At 42.3% G+C, this 24,586-nt stretch overlaps 1 long non-coding RNA gene across 2 annotated transcripts in view; it reads left to right on the forward strand.

The window, feature by feature from the left end:
* LOC310689080 overlaps positions 1 to 24,586 on the forward strand; it is a 58,776-nt gene that overhangs the window by 21,996 nt on the left and 12,194 nt on the right. The window contains exon 3 of one of the 2 annotated variants that reach the window (XR_014517286.1): positions 6,905 to 6,995. The exons of the other annotated variant lie outside the window; for it this stretch is intronic. This is a non-coding gene — a long non-coding RNA (uncharacterized lncRNA). The remainder of the gene's footprint in view (positions 1 to 6,904; positions 6,996 to 24,586) is intronic. 2 annotated transcript variants of the gene reach the window in all.

Below are 24,586 nucleotides of genomic sequence, written 5' to 3' on the forward strand. Positions count from 1 at the left end.
ACAGTAGGATGGACTCCCTTGGAAGGCTGTGGACTCTCCTTCCCTCGAGGTTTTTAAGCAGAGGTTGGATGGCCACTTGTCATACATAGATGCTTTAGTTGATATTCCTGCATTGCAGGGGGTTGAATGGTGTCCCTTAGGGTCCCTTCCAACATTAAAATTCTATGATTCTATGATCCCACCATGTCCCCAACATCTCCCCTTTTCAGCCCCTATCACCATTGCAGCTCCAGTGGCAGAAGAGTAATGGGAACTCTTATTATTTACATCATCATCATCATCATTATTATTAAATACATTTGTATACCACCCCTCATCCATAAATCTCAGGGCAGTTCACAACATAAAAATTCTGCAGCTGTAGTGATGAGGTCTCTGACCACAGAAAGGGAGCCCCATGGCATCTCACAGCCCCTCCACCACCTTTCCAAGGAGTATAAGATTGCTTCATAAAATACTATAAAATGAGTTATTAAAATATGTTTATAGGTTTTTATTCACCATCTGTTGAAGCTGGAACAGTCAAGCCATGACAGATACCACAGCTGGAAATGTTCATTTTTAAAAACAAAATGACGATAGTCTTTCACTTTTCTTTTTCAAGTATAATTCATCCTGCATCGGTGATAAACTGATAAGAAAACAAATTTCCTTTAAGTTTCTGAGTAATAATCTCAAACTCATGGTCTTCATTTCACTCTAAAGCTATTGCCTTGGGCGAAAGGAATAGCTGAGAAAGATGAGCAGGAAAGCTCTCCAAACAAGCACTGATTAAAACAAAAATTAAAAAGAAAGTATTATAGCAACTGGTGCCATCTAGCTGTCATGTAAGCAACTGGTTATATTTAAGCAGAGAAAGATTGTGACAGAAATATAGTAAAAGTCTTCTTAGATACAGAAATGCATATTGTAACATGCTAAGGAGATTTGTAGTGAAGATGGCCATGGTACAGACTCTGCAAGTAAGCAGCTGCGATGTCATGATGTCATGCCAACTGCTGAAAGACTGAAGCTCCAAATAACAGAATGTTCACAAACGGGCCATCTTCTTTGACAGAAGTGAACAACCAGTTTGGCTGGGCAAAGACAGGATGTACAGAGTGGAGGAGCTGTGTTGACATGCAGGTAGTATGGACAGGTTAAGACTTAGAAAGTTGTCAAGGCCAAGAATCATTGGAACATTGACATGGCCAAGAATCGGTGTGTTGATTGAAGTAATGGAACCAAGTAGGTAATAGGTTTGCAGAACAATGGACCTGAGTGAATGTGATGGGGATGTCTACCATAATGGGACAAAGAAACATGTAAGACTCTGTGCCACTGACTGAATGGAAGTACACATGCAAGCCTGGAGACAGTGAGTGAGGAAACTATGAGGGATTAAATTTGCATGGTTCAGACCCTGAATTCTGTCTTGTGTGACCTCTGCTGTTATCACAGTACTCAGACTGGGCAATTATAAGGAGAAGGTGAGAATGCCAAAGTATTATATTACAAATTCACAACTAAAAGGTCCGCATTGGCAAAGCTGGAATTTAACAAGGGGCCAAAATACCAGGGAGAAATTAATCTGGCTGCTGGCAACAATTATGCAGGCTCTATTCTTTCACTAGGACGCGGGTGGCGCTGTGGTCTAAACCACAGAGCCTAGGGCTTGCTGATCAGAAGGTTGGCGGTTCGAATCCCCGCAACGGGGTGAGCTCCTGTTGCTCAGTCCCTGCTCCTACCAACCTAGCAGTTCAAAAGCATGTCAAAGTGCAAATAGATAAATAGGTACCGCTCTGGCGGGAAGGTAAACGGCGTTTCCGTGTGCTGCTCTGGTTTGCCAGAAGCAGTTTAGTCATGCTGGTCACATGACCCAGAAGCTGTCTGCAAACAAACACCAGCTCCCTTGGCCTATAGAGCGAGATGAGCACCGCAACCCCAGAGTCGTCCGCGACTGGACCTAACGGTCGGGGGTACCTTTACCTTTATTCTTTCACTAGTTGATCTCAGTGTCATCTTTAGTCGTTTTTTTATCCTGTTCATGTGTTCTAAGCCCAACATGTCAACAACAGTGTGGTGGCTTTTCTTGTCTGATCTTGTTCAGATGTCTTTGAAGCCCACCACCATACAGTATATGCAGCACATGTTTATAGCACAGCACAGCATTTACCAGTAACTCCCAGGTGGACAATGTGGCTCAGCAGAGTGGGCGGAAAATTAGCATAGGAATGTCTGAAAATTCCAGGCATTGCTGACATTCATATCTGTCTCCATACCTAACACCAGAATGCAGACTGGCCAAGGCATGGCTTAGAAATGTGTCAGAAAACAGAGAGATGTGAGAAGAAGCCCTGTTAAAAGTGTTTGACTTTTGGCTCATCCAGAAGGGTCAGGGTTGGGATTCCCAGAGTAGAGATCAGTAACACTGTTTTGGATTTAGCATATATATTAAGTAAAAGTTCTCAATGAATGCATTGTTTTGTATGCCTCCCTAAGCAGTAAAAAATGCTTTTCATGGTTACTTTCCTTTGGAGAGAGCACTGGACACAGGCTGCAAGTCTAATATGTCTACTCGGAAGTAAATCCCACTGAATTCAGTGAGAGTTATTCCGAAATAAGTGGGGTTAAGATTACAGCCTCATTTATGATTTTGTATTTTGTGTACTGTAGTTATTGTATGCCACCTCAACTATACTTAAGTGAATAAAAATGAGAAATAGATTATTTTAATCACTAATAAGTAAGATATTGGTAATTACAGGCCACTATCAAGGCTGAGTCACAATGTCTCAGAAAATAGTATTTGGATAAATTATCTGGTAATTTCCTTGTTAAGGCTCCCTGCCCCACCAAACTGTTGCATGGAGAAGGGGGGGGGGGGCATTTTTCAGTGAGCCCTAGCCACAATGCAGCTAGCTAACATTAAATGTACTTAACCCCATTCTCATCATAGCCTTAAGAGCACCCTTAGCTCTGTACTAGACAGTGATCCAGAGCATTCTATAATATCTGTTTATGTATAAAGATATAGGTAGAACACAGTAGAGAATGGAGAGAAATTTAATTCAGTTTATATTTAAAGGTGAACCTAATCTGCATCTTCGAAAACAATATGTGAATTGAAACACAGCCATACTTCTCTGAATTTTGCAGTGTAGTTCTCCAGCGAAGTTGTTGGTCTCATCCTTCTGTTTTGAGAGACGGTATGCCTCTGGGGGTGAAGTCAAAGTACTACATCAGCAACACCAAAGTGACCTCCCTGGGGTGAAAGCCTGGGCAGTGTGTATGGTGATTCTGGGCTGCCCAGATGGCATACTCGCCTCTCCGCCTTACTGATGTAGTCCAAAGGAAAGCAGAACAATACATTTGGCACCAACTTGTGGTTGCAGGAGTTGCCCCAACCATCATGGGGACTCCGGATTTTTGTAGGGTTTACTTCTTAGCCTTTTCTTCTCTCAATGCTATCCCACAAGGCAGTGGAGGTTAATGTGTACAAAACTACATACACTAAAGTGTTTATAAAAATGCATATATTGCTGAAAATAACATTTAAAATGCATCCTATTGGGGAAATGGGCATACTATTAAAAATTGCATATAAACATGTGCAATTTTAGGAGAAATTCGCTGACAAATTTCCTTGAAGGCTTCTTTTAAAAATGCACACTGATATAGAAACATCGCAAACTAAACTTAATAGTGGGGAAATGAGAAACTAGAGAGAAACCAGAATTGACATCCTCGGCCATCCTTAGAAAGTAGGCAGGCACACATGCAGGTAGGCCTAGCTCCAAAGAAGCATCAGTGCTAAAGCCACAGCAGTTCACCTGAAGCCCTAAACCACTTCTGTTAGCTAGCTCCAAAAACTCCCAAAACTCCCTTGGGTCAGATATCTTGGGTCAGCCCTGTGGAAAAGATGGCACACCCTCCCAAAAAGAACACTGTGAATAGGAAAGTCCCAGTCTTTTGTTATTTTTTGATAACATGCAATATTGTAAATAATTTTGCATGTTTCTCAGAATCTCTGGCATGGAGCAGGATAGGAATGAAATGTAATACATAGGAAGAGGTAGGAATATATTGAACCCACAGGGGTTGAAACAGGAATGGAGCAAGGACCTAAATACGGTAAATGGCAACGGAGATAAAGAATAAAAGGCTCCAACCCAGAAAAGACCATACTTAATTAAAAGAGAGAGAGAGAAAACACCAACCGGGTGGCAACCTTATTTGTTCAGTAGAAATAGCTGCCGAGAAGCAATAAATGGCTTTACTTCCTTCCTTGTGGCAGAGTCAGAAATGGATTTCAAAGCTTGGGGCGGGGGAATGTCAAAGTGCAGGAAGTGACAGAAAGCAAGTTATAACAAGTTGCACACACCACAGTCTGGACTCTGGGTTCACTTTGGGCATTCAAAGCCTGACTGGTGCTTCTCCAAAACTTACTTGAAGTAGCCAAACTTCCTGGATTTATAAAACTGGGCAGAATATTTTATGGGAGCAGGATTCCACATTACTCGCATTTCCTTTCCTTATTAGCAGACGACCACAAGGCAATCCTGTCTTAGTTGCCGCCGCATCTGAGGCCTGGGCAGTGGAAAGGTATCATTAGTGCAGACACAGGTAGCACTTGAATCATTAAGGCTTCGATCCAAAGTACATTTGGGTTGGCAGCAAGAGCCACGAGAATCAATAGGAGACACTTCCAAGTCTGTATGTTTATTGTGGAGTTCCATAGTTCCAATGGGACTATAATATCTCAATAAAGCTAGTAATATCTCCAGAACTATAGGACTAGCCGTCACGAAACATGGTAGGAAGATGGTTCATTTTTGTAAAGAGTTTAGGCTTACAACTCTCAAATATTACTCATAGTTACAGGTAGGTAGCCGTTTTGGTTTGCCATAGTCGAAACAAAATTTTAAAAGTCCTTCCAGTAGCACCTTAGAGTCTCTAAGGTGCTACTGGAAGGAAATATTACTCAGTTGGCTTAGTACATTAATATCCCACCTTTCTTCCATGGAATTCAAGATGGTATCCATCAGTTTTCCAGGTACAGTGGTACCTCGGGTTACATACGCTTCAGGTTACAGACTTCGCCAACCCAGAAATAGTGCTTCAGGTTAAGAACTTTGCTTCAGGATGAGAACAGAAATCGTGCTCCGGCGGCGCGGTGGCACCAGGAGGCCCCATTAGCTAAAGTGGTGCTTCAGGTTAAGAACTGTTTCAGGTTAAGAACGGACCTCCAGAACGAATTAAGTACTTAACCCGAGGTACCACTGTATTTTCCCATAGTGAGGAGGCTTAGTCCTCTTCTGCTTTAACAAACCTATCAGAAACTGAAAATGTGCCCTGATTACATTCTCAGGAAGCTCTGATTGGCTGCTTTCCCCATAGCTACCATATGATTGATGGCCTTGTAATCAGACCCTAAAATTAAAACATACCCATATAAGAGATAATGTGGACTACCAGCTGAATAAGCATGGCACTGAAGGAACATTTCATTTCATTTGCCAGGAACCTCTTGTCTCCCGCATCCTTGTGCATCTTTTAATTAATAGTGGAGATTTCAAGTTAGTGGCCTAAGACAGAATTAAGTATTAACTATTTTTAATGTTGCTTGGACAATCCATTTGGCAGGAAAGAACATCTTCAGATGAGTCACTGCCTTTGCTGCTATTCCCTTTAAATAAATTATTCAGTTTAAGATATTCATAAAGCCTAAGCCAACAATTATTCCTTAAAAGGGTATCCTCAAGTGACTTCCATGTGGGTTCAAAGCTATTTAGAGATAAGAGGAGGGAGAGAGAGAGAAAGAGAAGCTCAGCCTGCATTCCAAGCCACTCTCCCCTGGTTTCAAAGGGCAATTTTTCTTTTTGAAGTGTAGGATATGCAGTTGGCTATCTATTCTTGTCAAGTTTCATATTAAATGCTTTCTCTACGGTGGGTGCATTGTCCAGGTTTGCCCTTTGGAAACGGCTCACATCAGCCTAATGTGTTTTTCATTGGTTTGTGTTACCAAGAAGCTGTTTCACATCGCTACTGTTTAAAATTGCACTGGCATTTTCATTGCAGCCTCTTCTTCAGATCGCTGTCAACAAGACTAAAGGTGTTTCCCACTGTGCCGTGAAGCATCTATTAAACTTTGTTCTGAGAGAGAGATTCCAACAACACCAATCAGCTAAAGAATGGGTCTATCAGGGATGAATAGTGACATTTTTTTCTCCTGTGGTTGCGGCCCATTACCACATGGGCTTCAAGGGAACATTGCAACATATGTTCCTAGAAGTGTACTCAAGAAAAGACTACTTCTCTCTCTCTTTAAAGTCTGCACAAAAAGAAAATTAACTAGGGGTGGCTCCAAGCTCAGATTAAATAGGAATACTGTCTCTGTCCTGAGATGACTCCCAAGAAGCCTGAAGAGGCTCTGGATATCTCTACGTGGTAAATGGCCTTAGCTGGCATTCCATACTAAACTAGAAACTACCTCCTTCTTTATCTTCCAACAATAGTTGGAAACAGAGCAAATGGCCCACAAAATCATCTAATTCAAGTTTGTCCCCTCATTCAAGTTTGTCCTCATTTAAGTTTCTCCCCATCCTCCTCCCCAATGAGTATTACAAGGGCAACATTGAGACTGAGGAGGAATATTATTATTTGCTGTTCACTAGATTAGCTATAATAAGGCAGGCAGGTAGAAGCTGGTTGAAGCTTCTAACAGAGCAGACACCACTGATCACATCTGTTTTTGCTTGCTAGCTAGGGCTAGCTGTAGGCAAAGGCAAACCAAATGTTGTCAGAATGTTGGAAGTGGTATGATAGAACCGTCATTTCTGTCTTTTGAATCTTTTACGATGCTTCTAAACAAATGCATGTGAACAACACAGACAACCACTTTTAGCCTGTGCTATTTTTCTAGAAAACAGAGGTGCCAGAACGTACCATGAACGCACCTTGTTCTCTTAGAATGGCAATGGCGCCCTCCTGAGAGGTGCGAGAACTGAGTTCCGGTGAGTTCCGGCTGAAAAAGCCCTACTTTTAACTCTCCTAAAAACTTTTGCCTGTTTCCAACCAAGCAAGAAGGAAAATATTTGCTCAGTCTAATATCTATGCAAGACGTGTCTGGGGCCTCCAAATTCGGATGCTTGGCATTCCTTTCAAACTGTAAGAAACAATTAGGATTATTGGTATTTCAGGGCCCCACATTACTTTGTTGGGTATCCTGCTGGCTTTTTATAGAGGTGGAGAAAATAAACATATTTTCCCACTGTTTCCTCCATTCCCATACAACAAGCATCTCAAATCATTAACAAATGTGTGAGTCTCAAATCCTTTTCTAGGAATCACCTAGTTGCGAGTTACCCTCAGATACTATCAGTTTGGCAGGAAGAATGATGATACAACAAATGGTGTTTTACAAATATGTCTGAAGATCTCTAAAGGAGTCTGCAAAGGTGTGTTCCTTAAGAAATGACAAGATAAAACAGGATGGATAAGGGTTGTGGCTAATGTCATGTGTACACTGCTTTCTAAAACAGCAGTGGGAGTAAGCTGGATGAAGAGTCAATGGGATTGTGTACACAGCCAGGGATTACTGCCATCTTGTTGTCAGCCACCTTCCTTCAGAACAGGAGCTCTGAGCAAGATCTGGAGGAGAACAGCCTTTTTTTGGCTCTTAGCTGCTGAGCGGGGAGGGAAAGGATGTCTCTCTCAGGAGAGTCTTGTGAAGTTTTTCTGAGGAGATTTCAGGACACAAAAGTGTCTGCCTGCTGTTCACCTAAGGGTTTACCTCAGTGGTACTGAAAACTACTCCAGAATGTGCTCTTAAGATCACTTAAAATGGAATAATTATTATGCTTCAATAGCTACTGTGCTGAATAATTAAAAGAGTTCATTTCCCCCCAGTATTTTCCAATCCTGCCAAGTGTAGCCTGCTGCAAGATGCCTAGAGCACAGCTTTATTTTATTTTATATTTTATACTTTTTATTTTATATTTATATTGGCCCACCCATAATGGGTGGGAGGGATTTTGGTTTTTCTGAGGAAATTTAGGGGAGAATTGGTGAAGATATTCAGAGAAAAATCAAGAGAGGAAAAGAGCCAGAGGAGATGACAGGCAACTCATTTAGTCTGTTTTTTGTGTAGGTGTATTCTGCAATATGATATTGGGCTAGGTCCCCTTCAGGTTCCCTTCCAACTCTACAGTTCTATGATTCTATTATTTTACTTCATTTAGATCCTTCCACATGGCCTTACAAAGGCCTTTGAGGCAGCTGATATATACGTTATGCCGAGTAAATTAGCAAAAATGTATAAATCAGAGTCCGGTACTTGTTGAAAGTGTCAAGAAATGAAGGGTACTTTTTCCCATATGACGTGTACATGTAAAAATGTGAAGGAATTCTGGGAGATGATATATAATTAACTTTTATAAAAAGACCAGAAACCTTCTTATTAGGAATATTAGGAATGGAAGTCCCTACAGACCAAAATAATTTATTTCTTTACGCAATTACAGCAACTCAAATAGTATATGCTCAGAAATGGAAAGAAAGAATGACTCCAAGAAAGGAGGAGTAGCAGATAAAATCAATGAAATATGTAAAATTAGCAAATTTAACTAATAGAATAAGAAATCAAGAAGATGGAGTTTTTTAAGGAAGAGTGGGAAATGTTTGCAGAATATTTGAAGGATTATGTCAAGCAGGATAAAGTGTTAGCTGGATTAATTTAAATTCAGCAGTTTAAATAATTAAAACTATAGAGGGAAGGGATTCTTTTTAATAAAAGGAGGAATTAGAATTAGCAGTCTTAATGGATAAATAAATAGAACCATGGAAGGGGGGAAGGGAAGTTAGTTATTGAATGTGTGGTTATAGTCAATGAAATGTGAATTATAAAGAAAATTTGGAAGAAAAAAACACACCAAAGGCCTTCAAGGCAGCCTCACATCTTACCATTTTATTGTACGTATGTATGCAGAACTGCATTTCATTTCACTCTTGCTTGGTTCCAAATATTATTTGGAGGTCTTCCCCTTTTGTTATGCTATTTACTGTACCTATTGTTTAATTGAGGTTAAAGCGATCTCCAACCTTGCATCCACAATAATCATAAATCTCCCCTTCTGTGTACACTATCCAGAATGAATTGTTAGAGACCTCCCGAAAAGTCTGAGAACTCCAGCAGAACAGGAAATGTTTATTCAGATAAGATATAATGCAAGGAGGAGACGACTAGTACATGATTCATGTGGGATTTTAATCTTTCTGATAGCACATGGTCACCTCATTTCACATTTTGGCTTACTCCACAACAGAACATTTTAAACTTTGATAACATTGATATAGAGGGTTTCCCACCCTCCATCTTATCTACCTCACAAGTGCCTTGTGAGGTAGGATAGGCCGCAAGGTAATGACTGGCCTAAGGTTGGCTTGTGATCTTCAAAGTTGAATGGGATTTTAACATGCTAAATGCAACACAGGTTCTCACAGAACTAGGGCAATCTTGATTTTCTGCTGCAAAATCTAGCGGTTTGTTTGTTTGTTGCATTTGTGTCCCACCTTTTTCTCCAAGGAGCCTAAGGTGGCATACAGTGACAGACCTACTTTGGGGGGTCCCTGAAGCCTGAACTGTTGTGAGGGCTCCTTCACAACCAGCAATGATGTCTACCAGGACAGACTTTGCTCTTGTGCTCAAGACATTGATTCCATAAAACATATTTTGTTGCACTGTGCAAAATATGAGCAAGCCAGGGCTGAACTGATATTACCCTTGCTGGTACCTTTCCTGGGAAAATCAGAGGCTCACTATGTCAGGTTCCTATTGGAAGACCGGACAAATGCTAGAACATTAGCAGTGGCAAAGTTTTTATCGGTGGTCGCAAGAACCAATGATCCCTATATTCTGAACAAAATGCTTGTTTAACCTGGAGGTAGGCTGTATGAATTGTGTATTGCTTTGTAACGATTTGTTGGGTCTCTGGACCGTAATAAAGGTTGATGATTGATGATGTCTGGGTTACCACTGTTGTCTTCTTCAATGGCGTTGCTTACAACAACCTTTACTTCTTCTTTTTTTTACCAATTTTAGTTGTGCAACTCAAATTGGGTCTACTTAGACCCATTTTTTAAAAAAGCAAGGTTTGGCATAGAGGCAGTGACAGTCACCCAGTGAGCTCCATGGTTGAGTGGGGATAGTTCCAAAGATCTCATATTGCACCTTCTTTTTCTTTTTCTTTTTTTTTCTCAGCAAAATTCAATGTGAATATTTCAGATACACAATTAAAAATCTTATTGAAGAATTGTCTAGCATTGCTGGTCCATTTCAAAACGAAGGTCATTTCATGTTCTGGGTTCTGACAGCAGGGGTAGCTGCAAATTTAAAAGACTATCATCCTACCAAGCACTGTGACTGATATGAAGTCACAATTTCAGTTATACACTATTTTAGAAGACCACCAGAGTTCATACAAGGAAGTTAAAACCAGTGCTCTATTTAATGATATCTGAGTTGAAGTCTGAGTTGCCAAATGGCAGTAGATGGGGGGAGAGAGTTTAGGAATTGCCTGACCTGCACCTCTGTGCCTTTAACAGAGGTTTGATAATCCAACAAGTGAAGATGTTCATTGCATGGAGCTATTAGTACAGGAGAAACGTTTATTAAAGAGACAAATACAGAGGTCAGTTCAAAAGTGAAAAACCCCTGCTCAAGGAAAGCAAGCCTAAGAAAACATATTTCAAGATTAGTATTATATGAATCAGGGCAAAAGCCCCCTGTGTTTGATTTCTGCAGTGAAATAGCCAGCTTGCAGAGTAGAGCTTCCAAGTTTTCAATTTAGACTCAGCAAGATTTCAGCAAAGCTGCAGTCAGACTTAAAAGGATTTGGAGCATATAAATATGTAGAGTCAGTAGCAGCTAGCAAATGCCGTCCAGAACATCCAACTAGGGGACTATAAGTCTGGAAGTAAAGATCCACAGGAGGGGGAAAGTGTTTAAAGTGCAGGTGCTACATAGTGAGTGATTGGAGGGCGGGGGAGGCCTTAACTCAGGCCACAGCTGCTTGAATGGATCACACTTCCTTGCACGTATGCCTGAAAATGGGAGAGTGTTTAACATAATTGATGATTTTTAAATTTGTCTCCAAGGGATTTTAACTCCCCTAATACCTCATGCAGGCAGCCCTACCAGAGTTCAATCTGTTTGCTTGGCTGTAATATTATGGTAGCCTAGATTAAACGGGTGGGTGTTGAATATTATATATGAAGTTCAGTACAGCAAACAGTGATTAGTTCATACTATGTGTTCTGTGTGTGGACGTAGCTCTTTATCCTACACAACTTAGAAGTTTCTGAAATCAGTGAGATTAAGAGTGTTTGCATATGTTGTCCACTAGGGATGGATGAGAAATTAATTTCAGTGCACAATGCATGTTTAAAGCCAAAGCTATCAAATTCACACTTTCAAAAACAATATGCTCACCAAAACATGGCTACACTCAAAATCCACACTTACCTGAATTTTGTGGTGAAGTTCTCTAAACAATATTTACAGAAGTGCACATATTAAGATACTAATGAAAATAACATACAAAATTGGGGAAAGTTGCTTGCAAAAATTAGTCAAACCTGCATATAAAATGGGTTAATAAAATGTTGGTGCATTTTCATAAGGATTTTTTTTTTAAAAAAAAATATTGCCACAAAATGCGGAGAAGGGAATTTAAGGCTGCAAAAATGAGAGACTGAGAGAACAGAAAGTGACAGATCTTTCTCTCCCTATTGCCAAGAGTGTGAAAATTAAATCAGTACAGCAGTATCATATGCAGTTGTAGGATGCATAGGAGGCTACAGCTAAGCTGGGAAATTGTATCACTCCCAGCAGGATTATCTAGAGACCTTCTAAGAGTGTAGAATTCATATGAATTGCATTCACAGTTTTAGTGGCTAACTGAGGATATCCATTTTCAGCTTATTTGTTATGTTGAGGTTGACTTCTTCAGGTAGAGAAACAGTCCTAGGACCTTTGATTCAGATATTCAAAGCTGCCGAAAAGCTGCCCGGATGCAGTTTTCGGATGCCAAACCCTGGCGATGTCTGGGATTTTCCAGACATATGGCAGCCCTAGCTTTCCAATTAGGGTAGCCAGATGCAACAATGGACAGGGCTCCTGTACCTTGAATGGTTTTGCAGAAGAGGAGATTCCAGCAGATGTAGCTTCCAATCTACAACTTGCTGAAATTCCATTTTGTTCACAAGTATTAAACCATGATTATGCATTTGTTCTTTATGTTTCGTTGTGGTCTCTGGTCAGTCAAGTTTCTTAAACCCTACAGAAACGTGCACACCGTGCTTGACCAAGAGAATAATTGTGAGATAGGAGATGAATGTGGGTGCTCATTGGCAACAATAGCTTTCAGGTTGTTGTGTGAATGCAGCCTAAGAGACCTTCACACTTACTCAGCCTAATCTATGGCAACCTGCATCAATGTGGCCAATGCTACCAACATTTCAGCCTGAGGTTGTGAGATAGGGGAGTTTTTTCATGAAGGCTCTCTCAGCAATTTATTCAGGTGTTTCTGCTGATTTCCAAAGTGATGGAAAAGCAACATCCGAGCCAGCCCACCCATGTGGCGGGGTGAAGCAGCTGCCTCAGGCAGCAGAAGCACAAGAGGCAGCACTGCTGCTGGAATGCCCCTCTCTCACCGAGTTCAGTGAGAAGGAGGCATTCCAGCTGTAGTGGAAGTGGGATGGGCAGGATGCAACATCCAGGCAGCGGGCAGCCAATTCCTGTTTAGCCTCAGGTGGTGAAGCAGGCTGCCTTTAAGCAATATGCTTGGAAACATACAGTGATACCTTGGGTTACATACGCTTCAGGTTACATACACTTCAGGTTACAGACTCTGCTAACCCAGAAATAGTACCTCAGGTTAAGAACTTTGCTTCAGAATGAGAACAGAATTCGAGCAGCAGCGGCGCGGCGGCAGCAGGAGGCCCCATTAGCTAAAGTGGTGCTTCAGGTTAAGAACAGTTTCAGGTTAAGAACGGACCTCCAGAACGACTTAAGTTCTTAACCTGATGTACCACTGTATTCCCTTCTGCATGAACTGAAAATGATCTTAATCAGTATCAGTATAGGCTGTTGATCCCCATCCCCTTTTTGTCTTCTCCAGTGTCTGGATTCTGGAACAATTTGACCTCATGTCACCATCTTTTTTTTAATTTTTTTTATTTTACTAGGTACATATAAAAATGCCCCACGTCTGACGTGTGAACCTAGCAAAGCAAGGTTTTCGGCTTATGAGCCAAAGAAGATTTTATCCCCCAAATCCTGGTAGAGCATGCCTCCAACCTCTACCACTAACACTCATCCCTCCCCCCCCATCCCCGTAAATGAGTGTGTTCATTGGCATGCATGCCTGTTTATTTAGGTGCGTGACTGGCTTCCGTTGTTATTTGGACGAAAACGTCTCATTCTACCCATTCCAAGTGCTATTTGCATGCTGTTTTGTAGACATCTCCTAGACATCTCGGGCACCAGAGGGATTAATAACATTCATCCAAATGTTTTCCCGGAGGTTGGTGCGTTAGTGAAAAGTATTTGTATTATGTGACTTGAGACAAAGATGAGTTGACGAGCTGAATTCAAAATGTGGAGGGAGTTAGTGTTCGCTGCAAGTAAAAGGGGCTAGCTACACTGTACTGCAATATTTAAGATTCGTACAGTTCACCTTCTCCCCATCCCATAAGAACCTCCAACCTATTCCTCTTCCTGGAGGCAGGCTAGCTTTGGAAAGAATACATTGCAGGGCAATTCAGGCACATGCTTCAGATCCTGAAAATCAGAAACACCCACAACAACTGCTTGCATAGAATTAGTAACATTGATCAGGAATTATTAAACTCAAATCTGTCCCCTTAAAGTTGAAGCTTTAATCCATTTTACAGGCCATTGCTGGTACTTCAGTTGTGGAATGATCTCTACAGGAGGACTGCCTGGCTTCATCCTCTTCTGCTTTCAGCCATATGGCAACAACTTGCTTCTTCTGAAAGGCTTCAATACACTAATATCTGTAGACTCCGCTATCAGCTGCTAAGAGGTCAAGGAGACTGAGGAGGGTAGCATCCCCCTGTCTCTTGCCTGATAAAGCTAATTAACCAAGGCAGCCAGGGTCACTCCACTTCCAAACATGGGAATGAAGCCAGATTAAAATAAATCTAGACAATTCTTTTTCTTCCAGGCACACCTGCAGTTAGACCACCAGACCCTCTTAAGCATCTTGCCCCAAAAGGGAACAGTTGTGACTGGGTGTTAGTTATTTAACTCTTCTGGCTCCAGAGGGGTCCTCTTAAGAAGAGGGTGTACCACTGTCTTTTTAAGGGCCAAGACAAATAGGCATTAACCACTCCCTGGGCTAGCCAGTCAATCCCCCTTGGATGGACGATGAGTGGGAAAACAGGTGGTTGCCCAAACTCCTGCAAGCAACTTGTCCACATCCTCAAACTGTAATAACTGAAACTGAACCAAAGCAACCAGACCAGAAAGTGCTCTGGAGATATATGAGGATTTAGTATAACTGTGGTGTCTAATTCTATGCAAGTCCTACCACTTTATCCTCAAAGTGCTTCATAAAAGCATCACAGCAGGCTTCTAATGACTCAAAGTTGCCCACTGGTCTGGTGCAATAAGCTTATTTGCAAGTTGGAACAGCTCTGCTGGATGGTTGCTTGAGGATGCAATGGCGTCAGAACCTGCCCTCTAGGTAGCTGAAAAGCACAAATTAAGAGAACAGGTCTTACCCAGGAGATAAGAATGTCACTGCTACTACCACCAAGATTCCCTAAAACTGACATTGTACCTGACTCATTTTGGAGTTATTAATGGCTGCCAAGAGCAGAACTCTTGCTGCTGCTGCTGCAAAATAAAATTGAAGGTTACAAATAGAAAACAGAAGAAGCCACCACCGCTGCTAAAGCTAAGGGCCCCCAAAGTGCAGCATGTACCCTTTAAAAAAAAAGTGAACACACACCATTTGGAAGCCCTGAATTCTCTCCCCCAATGATCACTTGAACTTCAAGCTTTGGCAATCTTCATCCCAGGGCCAATATTACTGGATTAGCTTCAGTCCGCTTAGCTGAACGTGGGTCATTTGAAATTGATGGGACATGTTAGTCATGACTTAATTTCGAAAGGGAACTACGTGCAACTCACTTAGTCTGGATGCTGCCGACTGAATCCAAACGCTGCAAACTGGCAGTGAAAACGGCTGGAACTCTGCAGTGGAGGAATGAAGCGTTCTGCCATGAAGTACTACTACTGAGAAATGTAGCAAGACACAGCCCTGCCAACATCTACAAACCCAGAGAAGACGATTCCACAAGCAGACAGAATAATGGGCCAGAACAAGTGGATTTGGAACAGTTCACAGCAATCCTGTCTTTAGCTGTGTCTCAGCAATCGTCTCCCAGGTCGCATTGTCTGCGGTAGCCAGAATTCAGCTTTCCATCTGTTTGGCCCCTTTTTATGCTGTAGTAATAAACACGTTACATATCCTTGGCTCCCTGGCAAATCTGTTTTAGACAAAAGGCCACAAAAACCAAAACAACCAAGGAATTGGGGCCAGCTTGTCCGGACGAGGGTCAGGGGAAGAAGTCCACGGTACTAAAAATGTATAGTAATGGCATTTTTGGCAGTCTTGCCTTCTCTGTGAGATGCAGGCAGCTGGCATTGCTGTTCAGGGAAGAGCTGCACCTGGAGAATCCCCCAGGCTATTGCATCCCTGTTAGGGGACACTGGAAATCGCTCTGCACTTAGGAACAGCCACAACAAAGAGAAGGCTGGAGATGCAGGTGCAGAATGAAAGATGACAAGGCAGTCTGATGTAAACATATCATGCAAAGAGTGCCTGCTGGGAAGGCAGATGCCCCTTCCCCTTTATCTTTTTTCACTAAATGTTAGCTCCACATGGAAGATAGAGCAAGATTGTTTTCTCCTGTTCCAGAGGGTAGGACCCAAACCAATGGCTCCAAGCTACAAGGAAGAAGATTCCATCTAAACATCAGGAAGAACTTTCTGACATTAAGAGCTGTTTGACAGTGGAATGGAGTCCCTCGGGAAGTGGTGGACTCTCCTTCCTTGGAGGTTTTTAAGCAGAGGTTGGATGGTCACCTGTCATAGATGCTTAAATCGAGATTCCTGCATTGCAGAAAGTTGAAGTAGATGACCCTTGTGGTTACTTCCAATCTATGCTTCTATGATTCCACCTTCCTAAGTCAACTTAAGTCTTAGAGGAGGCATTGCCCAGTAAGGAAGCAAAAATGAAGCATCCTCCAATACATTGAGTCAAGCAAAAATTAAAATGTTAAGAGGGACAGAAGGTCTGCAAACAAGTAACTTTGTCTATTTTCCTTTGTTTTGCAATCATTTTATCCGACTTTTCAGGCAATGATTGCTTCCCAAAGTGGATCACACCAATGCAGCGGGGCTTGCAAATTCAAAAGATGCGGAGTTGGGGAGGCAAAAGGCAGAAGATCTTTGAGGCCAAAATGAGGTTTTGTGCTGCAGCTGGGGCTATATATGCAATTGGAGCCAAGCTGCTCTCCTCAAGGTTAAAGTACGTAACTTATTCCCCTCCCCCAACTACAGCTAAACAGCTTTTCTTTCAGCTGTTGCATCCAGAAACTATCACTCCGAGGAAGGGACCCCTTGGCCTTTCCTCAAGCACTAAGGAGGAGGAGGGGTGACACAGAAACTTCTAGTAATCAGAGAGGAAGAAGAGGAGGAGGAAGGGTGCCAGCCAGTAAAGTGGGATGCCTCCGCCACAAAGAGGGTGCGAGCTGCAGAGTCACTCCGCATCAGAGGCAATGTAATGCACCGGCCCTGCTAATGTGAACTTGAAATAAATCCCTTGTTTAAATAGCCATAGGTAGTTTGCCCCTCGATTCCCACTCTGTCAGCAACTGGCTGGACACTGAGGAGGGGTGGCTAGATTCTGATGAGTGGGCACTGGGAGACTGGCTTAGAAAAAGGGATGAGTGAACTAGGGGGATCTGTAACAGCTGGGAGACAAGATTCAGAGGCAGGAGAAGCTGCAGGATTGGAAAGTGAAGAACAGGTGCAAGAGGAAGGAGGGATATGTCAGGCTGGGGTAGAGTCAAGGGCTTGCACAGCTGCTCCTCCTGCCCCCACCTTTCCTGCTCCACAGTCTCCCAGGACCAGAAGAGGACTGAAGTGGGAGGAGCAGAAGCAGGTTGCACATAGGCATAGTCTTCACCTGCTTGCATGCAGTTCAGGTGGGAAATATACATAAGCCGAAGTTGGGGGTGGGGCCTCTCTGCTGCATGGAACTGCCTGATTGGGTGCATACCCAGGAGCAGGACTGCTGGACATGCCTTTTCCTGTCTTGTAAGTGTACCTTTGGAAATAACAAGTTACTTCCTCACTCTGGACATTCTTTTCCTGGCAGTGCCATGACACCCTGCTGGAGACCAACTCTCTTTCCTCGTGGGCTTTTCACACAAGGCCACAGTGGGAAACAAGAGGCTGGATGCCGAAATGTCGGTGTTTTGGATCTGGCTGAAACAGGAAATGATTCAGGATTTCAAACTTTTAAAACACTATAAAGCAGGAAAAGGGTACCTGTGGCAACCCAGACATTCTTAGGCTGTTGTTGAAATCAAACCTTTATTAGGCATTATACAAATAAAAACCGTAAAAAGGAAAATAACATGTAAAAGCCTTGAAGTATATATAAAAAGGCAGCAGTTGGCTACAAACATATATATATATATACATATAGAATCAGTGGTTTTCCTTCTTAGGCTCCCATCAACCCCAGTCAGCAGGGTCAGTGATCAAGGACGAAGGGAATTAAATACAACAAGTATTATTTATTTGTTTAGCTGAAGCCGTTACAAAATATAAAATATATAAAGCAGAATAAAATAGATTACACAGCTAAAATAATTTTTAGAACCAGATATTTTGTCAGACAAAATTTAACTTATCATCCCCACAGACTGTTCTCCTTAAAATTGTTACTGTAAAGCTCACGTTTTCAGAGGTGAAGGGGGACCTGTCCTCTAATGGGAGTTGTAATCCAGCAACATCTGGCAAGACCATGCACTCCCCACATCTGCACTCAAGTAAGATCTGCTCCCCCATCTTTCTTATCATCACCTTTTGCTTTATTGATTCCCCCATGCAGCCCCCACATGCCTCTCCTTCAACACCCATTTGGTGGGTTAGAAAGACTTTGTGAGGGCAGCTTTCCCCCTCCCCTCTGTTCAGTCAGGAGATTTGTTCCATATTCTGCCGGCTTATAGGTCTTGTCTCTGCTGTCTCGTTCTGAGTGGGAGACTCCAGATTTGAAGGCTAATCTTCAGATATCCCACTGCGAAAAGCATAAGTCAACATAGCCATTGGCACAGATGAAAAACCCCTTTGACCTTGGGTAAAAATAGGAATCAAGAGACAGGCAGACAGCGTCAACCAGGCGGGATGCTCCAAAAGGTGCGTGATTTACTGGATCACAAACAACACTGGGGTCTGCTGAGACTTCATAGTTAAGCCATCCAAGTGAGAAATTCATTCACTAATGACACAAGAAACCTTTCACAAATGCTTTCCCAGCCCTCAGAAGACCCCAGGACCCAGTCAGGAATTCTTCATGGAGATTATATATAATTACATGCTGATGCGATTGAGGAAACGAGTTCACATGATTCATGCTCCTGGGTCAAAAAGGAGAAAAAAACCTGGCAGATAATCCTACAGCCTAGATCCAATGCGGATTTTATCTGATTTTACTTAAACAATGCTCAGTAATTACAGTCATTTTCAAGGCATTCAGCATAGCACCTGCGGCTGCCAGAAGATGAACAAACAACGGTTTTGGCCACCAGAGCGAAAGCCTAAAAACAAAAAACCAATCCTTTGGAAGAAAAAAAAGTGGTGGCTGGAAAATAATCAAGTGACCGCGCAGGGGGATTTCGTTTTCAAAATATCAAAATAGCCCCGTGTGCTGAGTTTGTGGATTATTTTGTTTTTAAACAGAATTCATGGTATTAACAACAGGAGGTCGAGGGCTGGAAGGCTCACCCCTTGATGACAGAGAAAGCAGCTCAGATAGCATCAGCTTTCACAGTCTGGAAACCTTAAAATAAAAATAATTACATTTCTCAACAGAGCAATCATTGCAGGGGCAACAAGCTCTTGCAATGGGATGTCAGCAGGGCTTGCTAGCAAAACAGCTGCTTGGGATTATTCCCCTCTATATGCAAGGAAAACATGTTTCAACATTTAGGATGTTAACATGCCTCAGGCCGTCCTTGGAAGCAATTCAGTTACATTCAGCACACACCATAGTAAACTATCCAAACTTTGTGTTGGGGTACGTTATGGGGGATCATCAAAGCAGGGCCCATCGATCACTGGTTCTGCTCTGGTATCGCCATCTGAAAGCAAAACAAGCAGCAGGTGATGGCAAATATATTTTTCATACAGCTGTTTTGGATCCTCTCTTGTATGTGAAAGACCTTTCTTTCCCTGAGACACTGGGGAAGCTGCAACCAGTCAGAGCAGAGAATACTGTGCTAACTGGATGGATGAATTGTCTGACATGGTATAAAATAGCCTCCTGTAAGACAACTATTTGGCCAAGAAGAATAGCCTATAGCACCCTTACTGCTGAAGAGGCTGTCAGATGCAATTCTGCCCCTGCCAACTTACACTCAGCACTTGCTGCTGGTAAGCTGTTGTTTCACAGCTTTGTGCTGGGTAAGAATCGATCACTCCGTCTCACATCTGCAGTGCAGATGTTGTGGAATTAACCACTGGCTGCATCTCTGAATAATTCCCTTCTCTGGCCTCACCTCCTTCCAATCAACACCCAGTCACTCCTGATGCAGAGACCCAGCAAGTTTGCCCACCGTTGCAGGAGGTTTTCCATTGCATTTCTGCATGAGTAAGTGCTCTGAGCTTTTCTTTCCAACCAGGATGAATACTTACTTTAGTGACTCATGCACAAACATGGGGACTGGGCTCCTCTGAGGGCAGGTAATTTTTATTCTTACACATTCTAGCTGTCGCACATTCCACATTTAATTCCCAAATAAGTGTAATCTAACAAACGCTTGGGAAACACAAGGAGGGGCTGAATGACACCCCACACACATATTGAAAGAATGTGTGGGTCACAACGCCTTCGATCGGGGCCCTGCCTCATCAGCAGCTGCTCTATCTACATGCAACAGTGTGCCTCAACTGTTCAGAGATTCTGAACATCCACATTTGCTTTGCAGATTTAACATGCGTTGGTGGACAATGGGAATTCCAGCAGCAGCAATAACAAAGATTGATTTTATTTTATTTTATCCATTGTATGCTTTTTGAAATTCTTACATACACCACTTAGAAATTCCAGTGATTAAGGGGTCTGCTAGAAATATTCAGCAGACTTTGCAAGACTAAATTTGGTCCATTCTAGATTTACTGGCTCATGCTGTAACAAGGGACTCAGCTATACAGCTGCAATGTTTTAAATTGGTTGTAAAATGCAATATACAAATGTGACACTAGATGACAAAAGTGAGCTATGCAAAATTCAATGTATTTTTCAAAACTTTTTTTTTTAAGCATTTTCACCACACTTTTTATATGTGTGTAGATTCCACCATGATGTACTGTTGATGGCCAGCAACTGAAACAGCTTTAAAACATTTCATAGCAGATAAGGCTATTGGTCACAATGGTTAAATGCTACCTCTGGGTTCAAAGGCAGCACATGTCTCTCAATGTCAGCTGCTGGGAAACAACACCTAGGGAGGGTTTTGCTCCCATCTGCCCTGGCTTGTGGCTGAGACATTTGGTTGACTCCTGTGAGAAGCAGGATGCTTAAATAGGTTTATGGTGTGTTGTAGCTGGATAGCTCGTCTTATGTTCCTATATGCATTAAGGCTGGTGTGTTGATTTTAAGCATAAGTTACAACTAATCAGGTTCAGGAAACAAGTCATTGGAAACTTTGACCCTGATAATATTTAGCCATATCCAAATCAAAGTGGGGGAGCTTATTGTACTTTCCCATCACTAACAGTCTCAGTATTCTTACTCTGTGCCCTTCAGCAAAGCTATGCACTTTAATATTAGCGCAATCCATTCCATATGTTTAACCTTATGACCCTCTAATCTCCACCTAAGCTGCAAGGAAAGGAAAGAAAGCTTAATCATTATATATAATTTCAAAACATTCCTGACTACACTCAGAACATTGCCTTAGGAACATAATTAAGGGAACAAGAATAAATCTCCATTGTAGAGGCTGTGGTGGAGAGGGACAATCATTTCTGGCAGAATTGATTCTTTTCAATAAAGGTGATGTACGTTCTGAGCTGAACAGACATGGGGCAGTAGCCAACTTCCACCGGCACAAGGATTTCTGCTTGTGCAATGAAACTACTTCTCTCTCTCCTTGCACAACCCCCCTGCACCCCCTCCCCAAAATCTGCTCCTAAAGGTTGGGAAAAGCCAAGAACATGGTTTTTGTGGAGGGGGGGAGAGAAGTTCTGTTGTGCAGCCAAAAGTCCTTGCACATTGCTGCATATTCATATTATTATCATCATTTATTCAATTTATATTGAATAACTTTTGGCACTTTGTTCAGGATCATCTCCAGATCACAATTTACTAAGCACCTAAACTAGCAAAGCGTCCAAAGAATGCCATCATTCTCATTACACAATGAACTCAAGAGGCCAGGAGCCATGTGAAAGGATTTTCTTTGCGTGCCCTGTCTCTTCCAGGAGGCAGAATGAGTATGTCATGCCCAAATCCTGGAGCCACCATGGCTAACATAAAAAGATGGTGAGCCCTGATATAGTTTACTGTCCCCTTCCTCCGCAAACATCATGTCTCCCACTAGACCAGAACTGAAATAGTGCCAAATTCTAGGTAATTCCCCTTACAAAACTGTGCTTCTGCATCACTACAAAGTTCTTTTAAAAAGTGGGAGGGGGGACAGGAAATTAAGGAAGGGCTTTCACTAAGGAACATGGAGCTTAGTTGTGTTCCACAACTACTGCTACATTAAGAATTAGTGTGAAGAGCAAGTCTACCATCTAGTGGCCAGCCTGGTTATTTACACCTCTCTAAAGCTGCCTACCTCATTTGAGAAGTGATGAACATAGGACAAGTAACCAAGAACAAAAAACCCCACAGAAATGTCACACAGATAAGTCACCTGGGGTCTTCAGTTCAGAGATTATTCTGATGCTGCATATGTCACTGTTGGGATATGATGCTGTACCCAAACGAAACTTATTAAAGTTGCAAAAGGAATGCAGGGAAGCACAGCTCCAGAACTTTTTCCAGAACAGAAACAATGGCGCCATTAGCTTGGAGCAGCAGGATCACTGATAGACCTATATGGCTGCTCTGGCAAGCAAATGGAGCAGTCATGAGGCTTTCAAGTTTCTTTGCCAGATTAGCAGAGTCACCAAATGAGGAAAATAATTAGGCTAAACATATTATTTCCTTTTCTTTTTCCAAAATGTCATGTCCCAGAACACAGATCTATGAAATTTACCAATTTATAGAGCTAAAGTCCAGGTAGGACCAGTGCTTTTTTTCTAGACAAAGAGGTGCTGGTACTCACGAGGTGGTTACAGTAAGTGCCACACTTTTTAAAAACCAAAAAAAGAGAGAGGTGTCAGTACTGTGTACCCTTGACTACCCCCTGAAAAAAAAACCTTGGTAAGACTATAAAGTCTACCAATTTCATAGATCTATGGGCCAAAGCACTGCATTACGCTTAGATGTCTAGCTTAGTTCCTATTCAAAAGTGTCTGGGCCCTGAGTGGAGGGAAGTTAGTGGCAATGTTGCCATCACCAAAGCAGCAACAGAGAAAGCATGTGTTGGCAGCCACCAGCAGAGATAGGCCCTATCCTGGGTTTTGGGGAAAGGCTCGCTGTGGAAGCTGCCATGATGAGCTCCAGCTGTTGGCATATACGAAACTGCAAATCAAAGTTCTGTACTGAAAATCTCATCTTTATAAATTACACAAACAAAATACATTCTCACAAGTGTCACGCAACTGACAGCCCAACTCTTATGTGTAAAGGCTTGCAAGTGAGCTGCACTGAATTTAATAAGATGTGTTTGGTGGAAATCATAGGACTGCTGCTTAGTGCAGCCTCTGCTATGCATGTCGAAAGGTAATGTGCTATATGCGGAATGAAATTTTGCCCATGAAACCTTGGATCAATTTTGTCAGTTTGGCCCCATTGTCAGGAATTTCCCACTGTAAAGCCTCCTTTCAAACCCTTAATAAATAGAAACATTAAAATATGCAGATGTGAGCTTTGTGACTGAGTGATGTGATAAAATTGCAGGGCTACCTCCCCCCCCCCAAAAAAATGATACCATCCAGTTGGGTTTGTGGAAGACTTTACCACTACCTTGTTCCCAAGTGTGGCACTTTATTCTCTCCTAAAGGAGCGAGATGAGCGCCGCAACCCCAGAGTCGTCCGCGACTGGACCTAATGGTCAGGGTTACCTTTACCTTTAAAGGAGCAATCTATCACAGAAAATGAATGTATTAAAAGAAAAAAACCTGGGACAGGTTAGCTATATTGGGATAAGTTAGCTCTTTCTGTTGATCTCAGCTATTAATATCCATGCCTGCCCCTACTATAATAGGCATATATTGATTCTGTTTCTTGGTCACCCTAGGGCAGGCACCCCCAAAGTTGGCCCTCCAGATGTTTTGAGACTACAATTCCCATCATCCCTGACCACTGGTCCTGTTAGCTAGGGATGATGGGAGTTATAGTCCCAAAACATCTGGAGGGCTGAGTTTGGGGATGCCTGCCCTAGGGCATGACAGAATGCCAGGAACTGTTTTTTCTGTATCGAACAGTATTCAGCTCATCAAGAGTTGGGAACCTATGGACTTCGGGAGTGTAGACACAGAACCAAAGAAACTGGCAGACCAAAGAGCAAAGCTTTGCAGGGTCCAGGTGAGGTTCAGTCTTTGAATATGGTCAGAAAGCAATCTTTTCGGCCGAAAGATTATTACATAACACCCTTATTCTGGACACATTAGCAGTTGTATACTATATATATATATATATATATATATATATATATATATATATACACACACACACACACACACACACACACACACACATATGTGTGTGTGTGTGTGTGAGAGAGAGAGAGAGAGAGAGAGAGAGAGAGAGAGAGAAACAAAATTGCTATAATCCACTTGCTATTCTTCTTTCAAGGCAACAGGAGGCAGAGAATCAGTGCACCAGCAACATGTGGTCAGTTTTCATGTTAGAAAGGAGTGAGAGATCCTCTTCCTTCTCAGAGGACAAAAAGGCAGTTAAAGCATTAAGAATCCTAATACAGTGGTACCTCGGGTTACATATGCTTCAGGTTACAGACTCCGCTAACTCAGAAATAGTGCTTCAGGTTAAGAACTTTGCTTCAGGATGAGAACAGAAATCGTGCTCCGGCGGCGTGGCAGCAGCAGCAGCAGCAGCAGGAGACTCCATTAGCTAAAGTGGTGCTTCAGGTTAAGAACAGTTTCAGGTTA

The sequence above is a fragment of the Podarcis liolepis genome (assembly GCF_965112155.1).
Source record: "Podarcis liolepis genome assembly, chromosome: 11".
Lineage (NCBI taxonomy): Eukaryota > Metazoa > Chordata > Lepidosauria > Squamata > Lacertidae > Podarcis > Podarcis liolepis.